The sequence below is a fragment of the Pristis pectinata genome, chromosome 3 (genome assembly GCF_009764475.1).
Source record: "Pristis pectinata isolate sPriPec2 chromosome 3, sPriPec2.1.pri, whole genome shotgun sequence".
Taxonomy (NCBI): domain Eukaryota; kingdom Metazoa; phylum Chordata; class Chondrichthyes; order Rhinopristiformes; family Pristidae; genus Pristis; species Pristis pectinata.
Genome location: NC_067407.1, coordinates 116,994,602 through 117,012,130, shown reverse-complemented (window position 1 = coordinate 117,012,130; position 17,529 = coordinate 116,994,602). Strand labels below are relative to the sequence as shown.

Here is a 17,529-nt window from a genome sequence, read left to right as displayed (position 1 = left end):
TTTCCCTTCTCCATCTAATATTTGGGGTGTAGGCCAGAATCCCAGACAGGTTCATAAATGGGCTCTGTCAGAATCAGTGGTCTGTCAGAATCAGAATTTGTAGTCTTATGCTACTTTAGATCCTGACAGAGATCTAGAAAACAGGGACTGCTCTCTCAGGAAGACTCTACATCAATGTCTCCCATATTCACTCTCTAAAATGTTGGAAATTGTCTGTAATTTAAACTATCAATAAAGGTGCTTTGTGAAACAGCATACCTAGCTAGGGGCATCCATACATTTGTTTTCTGTTCAAAACACATCTTCTAGAACTTTTTCCCCAAAACACTATTGCAACAATAGCAACAGATGGTCAAATGAGACAATTCATATAAAGGAATAATTAGTATCTGTCGAGTGATATTACATATGACATATTTCAAACTCCATCACTTTATGTTAATAGCCCTTTAGAGGTGGGTGGTGCTTCACCTCCTCAAAGTCATGCATGACTTAAGGCATTGGTTCAGCACATCCAGATTCCAAGTTTCCAGCTGTTACATCAGATTTCTCCAATGCTTATGGCAATAAACTGAAAAAAGAAAGCCAGGCAATTTTGGGATCTTGGCATTGTAGGAAGCTACCTTATACTTTGTTTAATAAATAGAAACCCTTTTCTACTATAGCGCTATCCCTCTCTGTGCAGATTCAAATTTTCAGTTCTTTCTGCATGGGGTGATTCAAAGCTCAGAGAAAGTTAGGAAGTTGGGAGTGTGGAGAAAACATAGCTTCAACTTGAATTGCCTCTCATTTTATTCCTTCTTTCACTCTCCCTGATGTGCATATATATATTTTAACCATCATGGTTTTGAGATCTCTCGAATACTTCAACCATTATTTTGCTATCTTCTGTTCATTTGTTGCACTTTTATTTATATACTTACATAAGCTTGGATCTGTTGATTCCACAAACATGAATATATTTAAGGAAAAACCAGGTAAGACCATGGTGGTGAAAGGAACAGAAGGATATGCTGATATGTTTGAATGTAGATTGGGAGGACGCTCACAGTAGAGAATAAATTTCAGACTGTTTAGCCCAAAGTGGCCTGTTTCTATGACATAAATTCACTGTGATATAATATGCAGATAACGCAAATGCTCTTGTTGTATCATTTGCCAAAATTTCCCAGCAAAAAACTTCTTTTGCACTGGAAACCATACATTAAAATAATGAGTGTCAGGGAACTGCATCAGCTTCTCCTGAGATTGTTCACAGAAGAAATTCATATACACATCATGCGCAAAATTTGTGTACTTAAACAGGCTAAATCGTGTTGGTTTTCACATTGATACACATTAGCAAAAAGGAATTTCAGGAGTTCTGCACACCAGTTGAAGGGAACTAGGTGGATTGAAGTCATTCCTGCACTTCTTATCGAGCCAATTGTGGCAGTAATAGTGCAGCTTGAAGAGCACTGAGTGGAACGATGGTGAGACAGATAGGAGAGAGAGTGGCTTGCCTCTTAAATGCCAACTTGGATGCATTTTTGGAGACAAGGTGCGGCAAGAAAACCACCCAGTATAGAAAGGGCATATGTGGAGACTAGTGAAGAAAATTCAAGAAGTGATGTGCCTAAAATGTAGTCCCAGTGAAGAAAAAAGTTTACTGACCTCACCAATGCATTTAAGGTAGATCGGGAAGTCTGTAGATCCCAATAACAAATGCCCTTTATCAACAATTATACAACCACACTAAGAACTTCTCAATCCATCACACATCCAGCCCTTATTTCACAATCTCTATCAATTGCCATTCCTGCCTTACATGCACATGACTTAACACACTTTGTACACACTGTCATCAATTTAGTCCTTGCTGGCGCATCAAACTAACATGTTGCAAGGCTCCAACTTCTCTCTACTTAGCAGGAGAATGTAACAACCAACCTGAAGGCTGGCATTAGTCACAACTTGCTCACAAACCTGGCATGATCATGGACCTGGATGTTACAGAGACCATGGCCAGCAATGGATTAGAATCATTAAAGTTGTGGAATTCTCAGTTGAGAAGTTGAAGATAATTTAAACAGGCCTGTAATGTACATCCCCTCCTTACCATGACCATATCCTTGTGTCTTTCTCATTCCAAATATGTAGGAAACCACTGAAACAGAACACAACTGATAACCCTACAGACTCAGAAGAAGAAAAAAATCGGCATCACTTCCTCTGTTGCTTGCACCTGCAACTCAGATCTTAGCCTTCTGCAAACAGTGGAAGATTATTTAGAGGTAGGATTGGTTGGTGGTGAGTTTGCTAGGCACATGTATTACAGCCAGGCATACATTTTATGTAATTTAATCTTACAATGTGCATGAGGTATGCATTATTCTGAACAGCGCAAAATGCTATCAAAAATGGGCACCTGGAGCAGATAAGAAATTCCTTCAATGGATTCCAGTCTTACTCAGCTGCACCAGTGATTCTGAGTAACCACACTCTAGCCACTGACTAGACCTTTGCCCAAACTTCTCTGTTTCATTTGTAATGCTCCTCCGTGTAACATTTGTGTCACTGCTTCCATCAGTTTCCTATATATCTTCTACCTGCTTCTTTTAATTTCTGGCTTCTAATTTCTGTAGGACTTCCCTTCTACAATAATCTCCAACCCAGTTCCTCCCCTTTCTTCCATCTTAAAATGTTGATTGTATGTTAAGAGTTTAAATCCTCCCACTCTGCTCTTTATATTGCAGAGCATTGGACCATGTCAGATTAAATGAAACCTATGCATCACTGGTTTTCCCAGAATGGATCCCAATATCCTCCATTCGATATCACCTATCAAACTGTGTTTTGAATTGCCTATTCTGTCATGGTCTGATTAACCTGGTATGCAGTACAAATTGTAATCCTCACAATAACCTTGTTTCCAACTCTCCCTACATTCCTGTATAGCAAGATATATGCATCAAATTGTATACAATGCTCCTTGTGGCCTTATGTAATTATGATAAGACACCCATGAGCTTGTACTCAAATCCTTTTGCAATAAAGGCTTATATAATATTTACCTTTCTTATTGCCAGCAGTGTCTGCACATTACCTTTCAATGACTACAATACAAGAACACCTGGGTTGCTTTGAACATTGACACTTCCCAATCTATTACATTTTATAAATATTCAACATTTGTTTTTTTTCTGCCAACGTGGATAACCTCAAATCTTCCATCTGCCATGTCCTTGCCCACTTACTCAACTTGTGATATATATCTCGTTGAAGCTTTTTGCATTCTCACCCCTACTTGCATTTCCACTTAGTTTTGTTCATCAGCAAATTTGGAATTGTTATCTTTGGTCCCATAACTTAAATAGTGAAATGTAGGGCAGTAGGACATGCCCACTAGGTCAGGCTGTGCTCGTGGTGAGAGAAAATCTGTGCTAATTTCACAGATGGATGACTTATAGCAGAAATGGCCAGGGCTGACAGAGATAGATAGAGAGAGAGAGAGAGATAGAGAGAGAGAGAGAGATAGAGAGAGAGAGAGAGAGAGAGAGAGAGAGAGAGAGAGAGAGAGAGAGAGAGAGAGAGAGAGAGAGAGAGAGAGAGAGAGAGTTACCTAACGTTATAAAATTCGATATTGAGTCTAGAAGATCTCAACATGCTCAGATAAAATGCCATTCCTCAAGCTTATGTTGGGCCTTGTTATAACAGTGGCAAGAGGCCACAGACAGATAAGTCAGAGTGGCAGTGGGATGGCAAATTTAGGTAACAGGCAACAGGGATCAGGGAGCTCTGTATTGCCCCTATGGACTAAACAAAGGCGTTCCACAAAGTGGTCACCCAATCTGATATTGGTTTCTTCAGTGTAGAGGAGACCACATTGTGAATACTGAATTCAGGACACTAGATTGGAAGAAGTGCAAGTGAATCACTGCTTCACCTGGAAGGACTGTTTGGGTCTAAGGATGGTGGGAAGGGAAGAGCTAAAAGAGCTGGTGTTGCATCTCCTGCAGTGGCAAAGGAAAGTGCCATGAGAAGGAGAGTGGTTGCAGGGTCAGGGAGTCACAAAAGGAACATAACCAATCAAAATGTTGAAGGGAGAGATGGAGGGAAGCTGGGTCTGGTGGTGGAATCTCACCACTGAATGTGGCAAAAATTGCAAAGGACAATCTGTTGGATATGTAGGCTGGTGAGGTGGAAAGTGAGGACCAGAGGAACTCTTATCCTTGGTCTGTCAAGGAAAAGAGAGGGTTAGAGCAGAGGTGCAGGAAATAAATGTGATGTAGTCAAGGGCTCTTCCAACTATGGTAGAGAGAAGCCATGATTCAGGAAGAAAGAAGACATCTCAGAGATTGTGTGCAAATATGATGCAAATGGAGGAAGTTGAAGAATGGGATGGAGTCCTTACAGGCGGCAGGGTGGGAGGAAGTATAGTTAAGTTAGCTGTGAGAGCTTGTAGGCCTGCAATGAATGTTTGTTGAAAGCTATCTCTAAGATGGAGATAGAGAGCTCCAGAAACTGATCAAAGATGGAAAGAAGCTGAGGACAGGCTGGAAAGTAGAAGCTAAAGTCATCTTTTTCTCATTCTGAATGACTGCAGGAAGCAGCACCAATGCCATTATTGATATACTGGAAAAGAGTTGAGCAAGCAGGCCCAAATCAGACTGAAATAATGACTGTTCCACGTATCCCACAAAACGACAAGCATAGGTAAGACCCATGTGTGTCCCATAGCTATACCTTCAATCTGGAGAAAATGAATGGAGTTGAAGGAGAAGTTGTTTGTTCAATGTGAGGACGAGGTCAACCAGCCAAATGAGTGTGTTGGTGGAGGGGAAGTTGTTGGGCCTCTGTTCGTTGAAGAAGCAGAGGGCTCTCAGACCATATTGGTGTGGGAAGGAGGTGCAGAGGTATTGTACTGCATGGTTAAGATAAGCCAGTTGGGACCAGACATTCAGTCTGATGCTATCAGTGAATGAAGAAGGGTAGCATTTGCAGAACACCTGAGAAATTACGCCTTTTATTTAATTGGAGCAGAGTTAGTTAAGCTATGCCCTGATAGAAATATTCAAATTAACATCAAGAGTACGACCATCCCAAGACAGTAATAAAAACAGAAAGTTTGGAAATGCCTCAACAGGTCAAGCAGCGAATATGAATTTGCTGACATCCTCATTGAGATACGAATTAAAGGAGCTCCATTCTGACTTCAATATTCTGAACACAATATTGCTGAAAGATCCACGTTCTAATGTACAAAAAAGCACATTCATCGTTTGTAGCCTTTGTATTCATCACCTCCCCGCAATGCTGCCTCACTAATCATCAGTACGCTGTGGTCGAGTTGGGCCATTCGTGGCAACAAAATCCATCCGGGCAGTGGTTTGTGGGGGCGGGGGAGGCAGAAACAGTTAAGACTACATTGTCCTCCCTCTCCTGTCTTTCCCCTCACTTCCATGGCAGCCTTCTATGTGGCTGTTTATCTATTTCCTTGAAGCCTCGAATGGCCGTGCCTGTGATCAGCGCGGCCACAACATGACAGTTGCGAGTGTTTCACGCCCCTTCCACAGGGAAACAAGTGGCTCTAAACTTCCCTCTTCTTTCCCAAGTAAAAAGAGGTGATATTATGCTTTCAAAGGATTCTACATTCAATTTAACATTTTTTGACGAGTGGGGAAAGGGGAGAGGGAAACTGAGCTGATGCTAGTGTTGCATATAATGACATTTTAGAGCACCTCAATATCTCCAAACCAATTTCTCGGAATCGATATCTGCCTGATCACTCATCCGTTTAAATCTGCCACTGCTTTCTGCTAACCCTATTCTGTTTCTTAGCCATCTCAAAGCCGATGAACTAATGTGTTCCAGTAATGCTGCTGATCATAGAATCATAGAATCATCAACCATGAGTGACATTCATTATATATCACGAGGGAGGGACCTTGGAAAAGTAAATTCTGGAATGGGAATTCAGTTGGGTAGAATGACCGGGGGAGGAAGTAATAATACTAGTTGGTGTCTGACCTGCTGAGCACTTCCAGTAGTTTTTGTTTCTAATTCAAATTCAATGTCGTTCTGTTTTTTATATGAAACCCTAAGAATTTTAAATAAAGAATTTAAATAATTACAATTGAAACAGACGTGTAAGGCTTGGATTTGGTGCTTGAGTCATTGATTGTTTTCTAAATGTGGGCAGTGACACAAATAACTAAGCTTTAAACACTGTCACCAGAGCATAAAGTACTTCTCAGGAAGTGAGTGCAGGAATTCAGTTGTGATGAACTGTTAACAGATGATGAATTAGGTGAGGTGCATTGAGTTTGATTTGAAACATGAATAATAGTTCCAAGAAAGCTCAATGCTAGCCTCAGGAACACAGCCACTCCCTGCAATTCTATTCTCAACACTTGATTTAGCAACTTCAAGCCATAGCTGTTTTATCCCCCCTATTTTCAGGATAGTTTCCTTAATCACTTGTTACCTTATTTCTGATGGAGCTGATATTCATTTTTGTCATCTAAACACCCTTTCAAAGCTGGACAGTGACACCTTGAATTATCCAGAGTATAGCTCTTTCCAGCTTTAACAACAAATCGTTCAAAAGCAGTTCAGTCCAGGACTTGTTGACTTATTTAGCATACGTTGTACTTTGGTCTTGACCAGTTTTATTTTGGCTCGCACTCTGATGTTTTCATCAGACAATCTTCCCTGCTTTCCTTTTTTATGAACAACCAACCCCTGCAGTGGATCACCATCAACTGCTCCCCCAACTCCACATTAGAACTGTTGGCATCAGGGGCAGGTCAAGAGCTGAGAGTTGCTGCAAGTCTGGAAGCTGTGGTAGCAGCTGTACAGTTTAGGTCATAAGGAAGGAGGGGTAGGCATAGGACACTCAGCACCTTAAACCTGCTCCATGTGTAGCGGTTAGAGTAATGCTATTACAGCACCAGCAACCTGGGTTCAATTCCAGCCACTGTCTGTAAGGAGCTTGTACGTTTTCCCCATGTCTGCGTGAGTTTCCTCCGGGTGCTCCGGATTCCTCCCATATTCCAAAGACGTATGGGTTAGGAAGTTGTGGGCATGCTATGTTGGCACCAGAAGTGTGGCAACACTTGCGGGCTGCCCCCAGAACACTACGCAAAAGATGTGTTTCACTGTGTGTTTCGATGTACATGTGACTAATAAAGATATCTTATCTTATCTTATTCAACATCTTCTACCTCAACGTTATTTTACTGCCCTAACCCTGATTCTTTAATGTCCAGAAATCTATCACTCTCAGTTTTGGATGCAATCAGTGACTGGGCCTCCTTGAGTAGACAATTCCAAAGGGTAACCATTGCAAATAGTTTCCTTATAGAACATAGAACATTACGACACAGTAAACGGCCTTGGGCCCACGATGTTGTGCCAACATTTTATCCTGCTCTAAGATCTATCTAACCCTTCCTTCCTACATAGCCTTTTTTTTCTATCATTCATGTGGCAATCTAAGAGTCTGAAGAGTCCTAATGCATCTGCTTCCACCTCCTCTGCTGGCAGTGCATTCCACGCACCCACCACTCTCTGTATAAAAAACTTGCCTCTTATATCCCCCCCATACCTTCCTCCAATCACCTTAAAATTATGCCCCCTCATGTGAGTCATTTTCACTCTGGGAGAACGTCTCTGACTGTCCACTCAATCTATGCCTCTTATCATCTTGTACACCTCTTATGTTCTAAATGTTCAAGACTGCCTAGCCAGGGGAACTATCCTCCCTGTATCTAATTTGTAAAGTCCCTTAAGGATCTTCTATGTTTCAACAAAGCTATTTATCATTCTTCTAAACTCTAGCAGATTGAGGTCTAGCCTATTCAAACTCTCCTTATATGACAGATTCCCCATCCTCAGAACCAAACTGGTGAATCTTCCCTACATTCCTCTGTAGCAAGATATATGCATCAAATTGTATACAATGCTCCAAGTGTGGCCTTATGTAATTATAATAAGACACCCCTGATCTTGTGCTCAAATCCTTTTGCAATAAAGGCTAATATACTATTTAACTTTCTAATTGTCTGCAGTGCCTGCACGTTACCTTTCAATGACTTATATACAAGAACACCTAGGTCGCTTTGAACATTGACATTTCCCAATCTATTACATTTTATAAATATTCAGCATTTCTGTTTTCTTTCTGCCAACATGGATAACCTCAAATTTTTTCCATATTGTATTCCATCTGCCATGTCCTAGCCCACTTACACAACTTGTGTATATATCTCCTTGAAGCTTTTTACATTCTCACCCCTACTTGCATTTCCACTTCGTTTTGTGTCATCAGCAAATTTAGAATTGTTATCTTTGGTCCCGTTAGTTAAACTGTCAAAATAGATTGTGAATAGCTGAGGTCCAGGCACTGTTTGCTGCAGTAGCCCCCTAGTCACAACTTGCCAACCTGAGAAGATCTGTTTATTCTAGTTCTTCATTTTCTATCTGTTAACACTTCCTCAACCATACCAGTATATTACCCACAATTCCATATATTCTATCCTTGTTTATCAACTTCCTGTATGGGACATAATGGAAAGCCTTCTGAAAATATAAATACATCACACCCACTGGTTCCTCCTTAACTGCTACTAGATACAACTCAAAGAACTCCCAATAGATTAGTCAAACACGATTTTTCTTTTTAAAAATTCATGTTGGCTCTTCTCAATCATATTATTATTTTCAAAGTGAATTAATGTCATATCCTTTACTCTGGATCCAAGCACTTTCCCAACTAAAGATGAAGGTGTGCATGCCAATTCAGCAGCCTGGAAGGGTGAGGCAGTAGGTAAAAAGTTTTCCCCTCCAGGTATCTCATCATCCTGATTTGGAAATCTTCCACCAGTTCTTTATTGTCACCAGGTCTAAATCCTGGATCTCCTTACCCTGTAGCGCTGTGAGAGGATCTTTACCAGAAGGACTGCAACAATTCAAAAATCTCTTCGAGAGCAATTCGAGATAGACGACTGATGACCACATCCAAAATAAATAAATAGCAAAAGATTGTGGTCTTTGTCCCTGTAACCTTTATTGTTCATTTATTTATTCAAATATTTGAAAGCGGACACATTGTGGCTTATTGAACTCCTTGGTTCATTGTACACAAATTCCTTAGCCATGTCCTTCCAACAAAGAGGTGGATCTCTCAAAAGACTTAACTGAGCTATATGACACATGCACCAAGTGATCAGTGTCAAGGAAGATTTCAAGGGACACAGCTATCACTGGTAACACCAGCATTTGTACTCTGCCCCATAAACAGTTTGACATTTCAGATGGCAGTTAAGAACCTGAAGTCATATGGTGCATGAGTAAAGATGGTAGATTTCCTTCCATGAAGATCAATTGTGAACCAGATGAATTTTCAAACAAACCAGCAAGTTCATTGTCAATTTAACTGTTGTTAGCTTCTTATTTCAGATTTGATTAAGTTTTTGAGTTTAAATCCCCTGGCTTGTGGTGGGATTCACAATCATATCCCTGGATCAATAGTCCAAGGCTCTGGGAACTAGTACAACAAAATAACCACTACAGCACTGTACCCATGCCCTTTATTCCATTGGTGACAGATTTGCTCATACCACTCAGAAGTACATGCTGCGTGACTTATCCTTGGCCATGACCTACTAGTGGGGCTTTTCTGGAAAGCCAAATGTAAATAAAAATTGCAGGGTGATTGATAGATGATGGAATGCTGAAAGCAATTTGATTAATTCTGAGAACTGATGCCGCAACATGACTAGGACAGTGTGTTTGCTCACTTGAAAATCCAACAAAACCTGCAGATGTTGGCAATCTGAAGTAAAAACAGAAAGTGCTGGAAAGATGCAGCAGGTCAGGCAACATCTGTGAAAAGAGAAGCAGTCAAAGGTTTGGGTCTGCAACCCTTCATCAGTTCTGACCTGCTGAGTTTTTCACCATTTTCTGTGTTTGCTCACTTAATGCTGACCACACCTTCTGAGATTTTCCATTAAGGATCAGTTTTTCACTTTGTGCAAATAGGTGAATCAGTGTAAGTAATTTCTCGACTGGGTGATGAATGTGTTAATGGAACTGGCAGCACTCTTCTTTGGTCCAGTCTTCAGATTTGTACCATGTAATTATGCAGATATCATCACTTTTCTATCAAAGCTTACATTTGAGAAAATCGGTTGTAAACTGGCCGAGGATGTCCAGTAGCTTGCAGATTTCATTATCTCTATTGGTGGCACTGCTGAGGCTCAAGATATTGGTGACCTGCTGTCTGTAACACTGTTTTTGTGAAATAAAGCTTCATGCCACAACATTGATTTTCCAGGGTGATTGAGAGCAGAAAGTCCCATATGTTCTTTGTCATTTAGATGAGAGCACACTGATGGCTAGTTATGTAACATGGCAACACAACTCCTCAGCTTAATGTGATTTGATGAGAAAATGATAGACTTAAAGGTGTGAAGACTTGAGTCAGAAATAGCATTTCAAGTATAGTATTTCTCTACAGCAATGTAAGAATCCTTAATTTTAAGAATCAACCTTCCATTTGATTGGGCTGAGTTATTTATCCGGACATGCAAAGAAATCCTCTTGACAACAGCTGCTCCTGATGAAGCTGTCACTGACGCCCCTTATTATAAACATAGAAGATAGGAGCAGGAGAGGGCCATTCAGCCCATCAGGCCTGCTCTGCCATTCAATATGAACATGGCTGATCATCCAAATTCTGTACCCTGTTCCTGCTTTCTCCCCATATCCTGTGATCCCTTTAGACCTAAGAACTATATATAATTGCTCCTAAGATATATTTAACGATTTGGCCTATCTGTCTTCTGTGGTATAGACAATTGGTATTGGTATTGGTGTATTATTGTCACTTGTACCGAGGTACGGTGAAAAACTTGTCTTGCATTCCGTTCATACAGATCAATTCACTACATAGTACATTTGAGGTAGTACAGGGTAAAAACAATAACATGATGCAGAGTAAAGTGTCACAGCTACAGAGGAAGTGCAGTGCAGGTATACTTAGTGACATTGAATTTAAAGTTAAAGGAGTAGAATGATTATAGTAGAAGTAATGAGTAGATCCGCAGAGAGCAGTCTGCAATGAGTCGCCACACTGTGGAGCCATCTTGCTTCAGTTCTACAGTTTCATCACTCTCTGGGTGAAGAAGTTTCTCCTAATCTCAGCTCTACATAACTTTACCCTTATCCCTAGACTGTGATTCCTGGTCTTGGACTCGCCCATCATCAGGAACATCCTTCCTGCATCAAGTCTATCAGTCCTGTTAGATCCCCTCACATTTTTCTAAACTCTCATGAATGAAGGCCTGATTGACCCAATCTCTCTTCATGCATCAGTGCTGCATCTGAAAGATCAGTCTGGTGAACCTTTGCTGCACTCCCTCCAAAGCAAGAACATCCTTCCACAGGTTGGGAGATGAAAACTGCACACAATGTTCAAGGTGTGATCTCACCAAGACCCTGTACCACTGCAGGAAAGTATCCCTGCTTCTGTCCTTGAATCCTCTCACACGAAGGTCATCATTCCATTTGTCTTTTTAAGCACTACTTCACCTGCATGCTTTCCCTTCAGCAACTGGTGCATGAGGACACCCAGGTCTCGTCACACCTTCCTTCTACCCAACCTATTACCATTCAGATAATAATCTGTCTTCTTGCTGTCATCATCAAAGATGGTAATTTCACATTTATCCCCATAATACTGCATCTGGCATGTATTTGCCTACTCTGTCATTCTCTCCAAATCATAGTAGAGCCTCTCTACATCCTCCTCACATCTGACACTGCCACTCAACTTCATGTTGTCTGAAAATTTGGATATATCACATTTAATTCCCTCATCTAAATAATTAATACATATTGTGAATAGCTGGGATCCTAGCACTGATACCTGCAGTACCTCAATAGTCATTGTCTGCTGCTTGGAAGAAGATCCATTTATTCCTACTCTTTGTTTCCTGTCTGCCAACCAATTCTCTATCAATGTCAGTAGTTTACCTCCAATCTTAATTTTTCACTAATCTCTTGTGTGGGACTTTATGAAAGCCCATCTGGAGGTCCAAAACCACATCATTCACTGGTTCTCCATCATCCATTCTGCTCGTAACATCCTCAAAAAACTCAAGCAGAAATGTCAAGCATGATTTTCCTTTTGTAAATTCATGCTGACTTTGTCCAATCCTGTCACTGTTTTCCAAGTGCAATGCTATTGCATCTATTACAACAGACTCTAGCACTTTTGCCACTAACAATATCAGGCCAACCGGTCTATAATTACATTTTCTCTCTCTCTCCTTTATTAAACAGTGGGTTTACATTAGCTACCCTCAAATCTGTTGGAACTGTTCTGCATTCTATAGAATTGGAAAATGACAAGCAAATTATTCATTATTCCAAGGCCACTTCTTTAAGTATTCTGGGAGAAATTTATTGGCCTTAAATTCCATCAATTTCCCTAACACCATTTCCCTACTAACACCGATTTCATTCAGTTCCTCTCTCGCACTAGACCCTAAGTACCCTAACATTTCTGGAATATTATTTGTGTTGTCTTTTGTGAAAACAAGACCAAAATACATATCTAATTGGTCTGGTATTTCTTTGTTTCCCAATACGTGTTCCCCCAATTCTGATGGTAAAAGACCTGCATTTGTTTTCACTAATCTTTTTCTTTTCACATAGCTATGGAAGGTTTTGCAGTTGGTTTTTATTTTCTCTGCAAGCTAACTCGCATACTCTATTTCCCTCTTCTTAATCATTCCCTTTATCCTCCTTTGGTGAATACTAAACTGCTTGAATCATTAGGTTTGCTGCTTTCTCTGACCATTTGATATTTGTCCTCCTTGGTTCTAATACCATCAATAACTTCTTTTGTAAACACAGTTGAACCACCTTTCCTTTTCTATTTTTATGCCAGACAGGAGTGAAAAATCGCTGTAATTCATTTATGCACTCTTTCAATGTTAGCTATTATCTATCCACAATCAACTCTTAAGTCATGTTACTCATTCTATCATAGGCAACTCATGTCTCATCAGCATAGATGGTTGATGAATGTTGAGACTTTCAATAGAAACTGATCTGCAGTTGTGGGCTGCATTGTGCAAGCTCAGTGCTGCTTTCACTGCAGACAAGAGTCAGGGACCATAGGAAAAAAGAATCATCTGTACTTCCTGAATACATGGCATTGATATGGGATACTTCTTCTTAAGGTCTAGCATGAATCATACATTCAGGGGGTGATAGCTCTTGTGATTCATGTAAAGCTGCAAGTTCATAAGGGAAGCCTTAATATTGACTCTGTAGCTGAGGTAGATGGCAAGTATTAGCCATCACTACATGGAATGATCAGGAGGCTAGGAAGAGTAGGGTAACAATGACCTTGACTTCTATAGCAAGGTTGTCCAAGCATGGACACATGGTTGTAGCGCTGACTCATAGAGAGTTATTGCTTCCATATATTTTACACTTGAGAGATATAAGAAGAGGAACAGTTGGGGATAGGGTCTGTGGGTGGCCCTTTTTTACCTTAGGGTCCCAAGGACAATTGGCCTAAATTTAATATCTATCCTGCAGCTTCAACTCATGAAGGAACCATTCACCAATGGTTCCACTATGGAGGCTTTCATGGCAAAATAGATAATGTACGGAACTGGTTGTGCTCCTCAGCTAAAGTGGAAGTTTGACATTGCAGAGGCCACCTGAATCATTTGGCAGCCTTGTCTGTTCGTCAGGAGACTGTAGAAGGAAGGGTCAAGAGGATGAGTGGCCCTTTAAAACATCCTGAGACACCTTACACATCCATTTCTTAATAAAGTTCGGCAGCAATCACCAGGAGCATTGCTTGGTCAGATAACCAAGAGCTTTGTCAGAGAGCTTGGTTTTTAGGGAAATGGATGAGTAACAGAGTATACGCATATAGAGGAATGGAGGAATGGTTTTGGGTCCAAATTCATGAGTTTGAGGTCTTGGCAGCTGAAGGTCATTGGTGAACTAATTAAAATCAGGAACTACAGAGGGTTGGGGAGTGGAAGAGGTTAAATCAATATAAAGGAGACTGCTGCAATTTTTCTGTTCTTGGATAAGTAGGTCTTGGCTGACTGGTTGCAAATTAGTGGATCTTTTTACACCACTCTATCACTGGAGAACTGAGTGGGGTAGTGAAAAAGGATCCACTCACTAAGCCTCTTTCACCCCCATATCAACCCCAGGGTACATCCAGGTAGATAGATAGATGCCTGGCTGAATCCAGGTGGATTTGAACAAGAGCATTGCTTCACTATATGCCAATGTGGGTCAGCAAGCATTGGTGATGAGAGACTGGCTCAGTATTTTGGGTGAATTAACAACCCTCATAGTTGCTCTGAACCAGATGTCTCATGTGAGCTCAAAATTCTCAGAAATTCTATTTTAATGAAACTTTAAAATTATTTACAAAACAATGGCATTAACATCCGAGTAACCAAATTTATTTCAAGAATTGTTAATTACAATTAATTGTGTTGCCTTTTTATACTGTTAGCCAGTGCAATATCAAAAGTGGCGTTTTAGTTTGAATTATTTCATTAGAGAAAAGTTAATAAGGTGGTCACTGATGTTTTGAGGTAAAATGCTGGAAATTCAGTTTTGTTGCAAGCTTATAATTACAGTGAATATGCTATGACTGTCTAGTATCGGCCTTTATGCAATCACTGTCTCTGTTGGTTTTTCATGAATTATGCAAATATCATTGTGTGCTAATGACGGCTGTCTGCTTTTTTTGTGTGTAACCTAGGTTCTTGCTGGCGTTCAGCGCATTTTGGTCCTTGCTCCACGTACCTGGATACCGCGGGGGTAGAGAGAGAGTGACTGAGCTCAATGGTTTGCTATGCATCTATTGCCCTGCTCACCCCTCCCCGCATCCCACCCTGCCTCCCATTGGCTGCCAGGTTGCTATAAGCCTCCGCACAGGCGCATTCCCAGTGGCAGGGTGGTGCCGTCAATCACTCGTCGTCATGGAGTTTCCGCCAGCAGGTTAGGGTGGTCGCGTTCCCATCAATCTCCCTCCTCTGCTCGGGTGGATTCCGGTGGCCGTCGAGTCGCGGCCCGGGCTGGGAGCCGGAGCGGGAGCAGCGGCCGGTCGCCTTTCGCCGCCCTCTCCGTGGGAGCCATCGCCCGGCCGCTGCCAGGGCAAGGGCGGGGCGGTGGAGCTGGCTTGTCGGCGGCCTTCCTTTTATTTTTACCCCCTCCCCTTCCAGTTGGAGCCGAGTCCCCGGTTCTCTTCCCCCCCCCCCCTCCCCCGTGGAGAAAATCCTCCGTCATTTTGTTTCTGCTGCCCGGCGGGCTGCGATGTTCCTGGGAGCGGGGCTTCTGCCGAGGAGCTGAGGTAAATGAAATCAACCCGTGCCTTTACTCGCCGAGCGGGGAGGGCATCTTCCGACGAGATAATCCTTCTCCAAATATCGGTGCAATGTATTAAAAACCGGTTGGAAGTGTAAATCCGCACGCCAGGAATGCCTGTTCCATTTAACCCCCCGCATGTATTGGACCGCATCGACCCGGGGAGCGGAGGAAATAAGATCTTTATTCAGACCATTCCCTCTTTTGAAGGCTCCCGAGGTACCAACAGGCTATTTGCTGTCTTCTGTTGCATACATGGCCGGGCAGACACCTGGCTTACAAGTTTATTCCTTTATAATGTAGACAGCTGTTCTCATTGCATATGCTTCTTTGAGCATAGCTTGTATATATTCTTCCCCCTCCTTCACCCCCCCACGAACAAAAAACCCTCGTGTGTCACCTATTGCTAATAACTCTAATGCATCATTATAGCTGTCACCCAGCTCTTCACTATTGTGTGCCCAACCACGATTGGGCAGGTCAAGCTGAGTCGATGAAAGTGAGATTCCGCCAATTTCTTCTTCACCACCACCACCCCCCCCCCCCCCCCCCCCCACCATTCCCAATTGTAAAACTCATTATTTGGGATGGAGACGACTCCTGAAAAAAGATTTGCTCACTACTTTTTTCGCTGAGTGATTTTTTTTAAAAAAGAAATTACAGGTTGAAATGCTTTAAATGTGTATGAGAAAAAAAATCAAACTGGGGCAAGTTCATTTCCTTTTGATTTCGTGATGGGGTGTCAAAAAAAACTGCATTGGTTTGGCTGACAAGATCTGTGATAGTGTTGTTCAGGATAGCTGTATTATGTTGTAAAATTTGTGCTTAGTCACATTTCTGTAGTTTCAACACTTAATTGTTGACTATAATGTGCTTATTTGATGTAATATTTGTGCTTTACCTCTATTGTCTTGAGCAAAATGTTCAGAAATGGCTTTATTAAAGCCTCTTTATATAAAAAAAACTGGTTTGACACCTCAGTTTGAGAATTTTATAGTGCATTTTCAGTGTATTTGAAATTATCCTAAAAGTGAATTTAAAAACTGTTTTTCCCCCTACTGGTATTTAAATACCAGTGTTAAGACCTGATTTCAACTAGGTTACTAAAGTTCATTGTTTGTATAACTAATACTTTAAGCAGTGCATTATCATGAGACTGTAATTAAATGAAAATTGTAATTATCTTTATAAGAAGGCAGATAACTTGCATTTTGTTTGGCAAATAGTAAATTTCAGCTGATCTCACTTTTCTTAATCTGATGTATGTTCAAAGTAAATATAATTGCATTATGGAAATTATTGCTAGATACTTTTTGCCAGGTTTATTAAAGTGTTTCAATTTAGCTGGGATTGTAATATTTCAAGTAAACCATTATCTTTTAGTAGATGTTCAATAGGATAAACTTTTTATAATGAGCTTTTCAAGATCTTAACATCCTGAAGTGCTTTAATTTCAAGTGGAGCCATTAGTAAAAGAGTTTTTTGCAAACTCCAACAAGATAGCAATAAATCTGGTCACTTAGACTAGTTGTAGGTTAATATCAGTGAAGTTGACAGGAGAGCTTCCTTTGCAGGGTGCCATGGGACCTTTTTGTATTCACCTGGAGGTGTTAGACTGCTTCTGATATTTTTTCCAATAGATTGCCCCTTTTGTGAGTGAACCACCCTCCCAGTACTGTGCAGAAATCTTTATTCTAAATTACTAGCTCATATCTTGGAGTGGAATTTCATCCCATGGCTTTGTGACTCATCACTTAGCCAAAATTTGATGCTAAAGAATGGTGGATGGCATGAATGGCCTCATTCCTATGTTTGTTCTGAATAAGTCTTAAAGATTTGCAATAATTGTCACTGAGTCTGAGATTGTTGCTGTATTATTGGATCCTCTGAAGACCATGACCTCTTTACTTCAATACAGTACTAAATTAAGCACATGAAGATTTCTCTCTGTCCGTACAATAGGAGAGGAATCTTCATGTGCTTAATTTAATAGTCTTGGATTTCTTTCTTTCCCTCCCCCAAGCACCCCCCCCCAACCATCTCTGGGGGTTGTGGGTATTCCAACTTAGTCATTCCATGATTACTTTTGAATTCTAAGGAGAACTGGTACATTGCTAACAGAAAGTTCGA

The 17,529-nt window shown here is 41.0% G+C and overlaps 1 protein-coding gene across 1 annotated transcript in view; it reads left to right on the top strand.

Moving 5' to 3' along the window:
- The first annotated feature begins 14,981 nt into the window (after positions 1–14,981).
- Positions 14,982–17,529, top strand: part of LOC127568074 (suppressor of cytokine signaling 5-like) — a 35,576-nt gene continuing 33,028 nt past the window's right edge. The window contains exon 1 of the mRNA XM_052011345.1: positions 14,982–15,385. The gene's annotated coding sequence lies outside the window, so the exon portion shown is untranslated. The remainder of the gene's footprint in view (positions 15,386–17,529) is intronic.